This window comes from Morus notabilis, unplaced genomic scaffold, assembly GCF_000414095.1.
Source record: "Morus notabilis unplaced genomic scaffold, ASM41409v2 Scaffold322, whole genome shotgun sequence".
Taxonomy (NCBI): domain Eukaryota; kingdom Viridiplantae; phylum Streptophyta; class Magnoliopsida; order Rosales; family Moraceae; genus Morus; species Morus notabilis.
Genome location: NW_010359499.1, coordinates 105,602 through 106,123, shown reverse-complemented (window position 1 = coordinate 106,123; position 522 = coordinate 105,602).

Here is a 522-nt window from a genome sequence, read left to right as displayed (position 1 = left end):
CTTTTTCTTCCCTGTAACTCTGAGGGAAGTACTGTTCATTGAATAGTGTCTCAAATTGCTCCCAGGTCAGTCCTGTAACATCCATTCTTCTCTTGACCTGTTTCCACCAAGTGTTCGCTAAGCCCTCCATCTTGTACACCGTAAATTCCACCCAGTATTCATCTGGAACTCCCATAATACTCAGATGCTTGACTATGGAGTCTAACCAGAACTCTGCTTGCTGGGGTCCTCCCTCACTATTAAACGAGGGCATAGGCGCACGCCTAAATTCCCGAAAATAACCTTGCTTCCTATCCTCAACCGGCCGCTCATTTTGAGCTCTTGTGGCCATGCCTTGAAACGCAGCATACATGGCATCCAGAAATCCCTGATTCTGTTATGCCGGTTGATTAGCGGGCCTACGGCGAGGCGCCATTTCCTTTAACAGAAATAAAACTAGACTATTCAGTGGATTACAGATGTCACACATGTATGTACAATCCTGAGATTTCTTAACCTAGGGCTCTGATACCACTCTGTCAC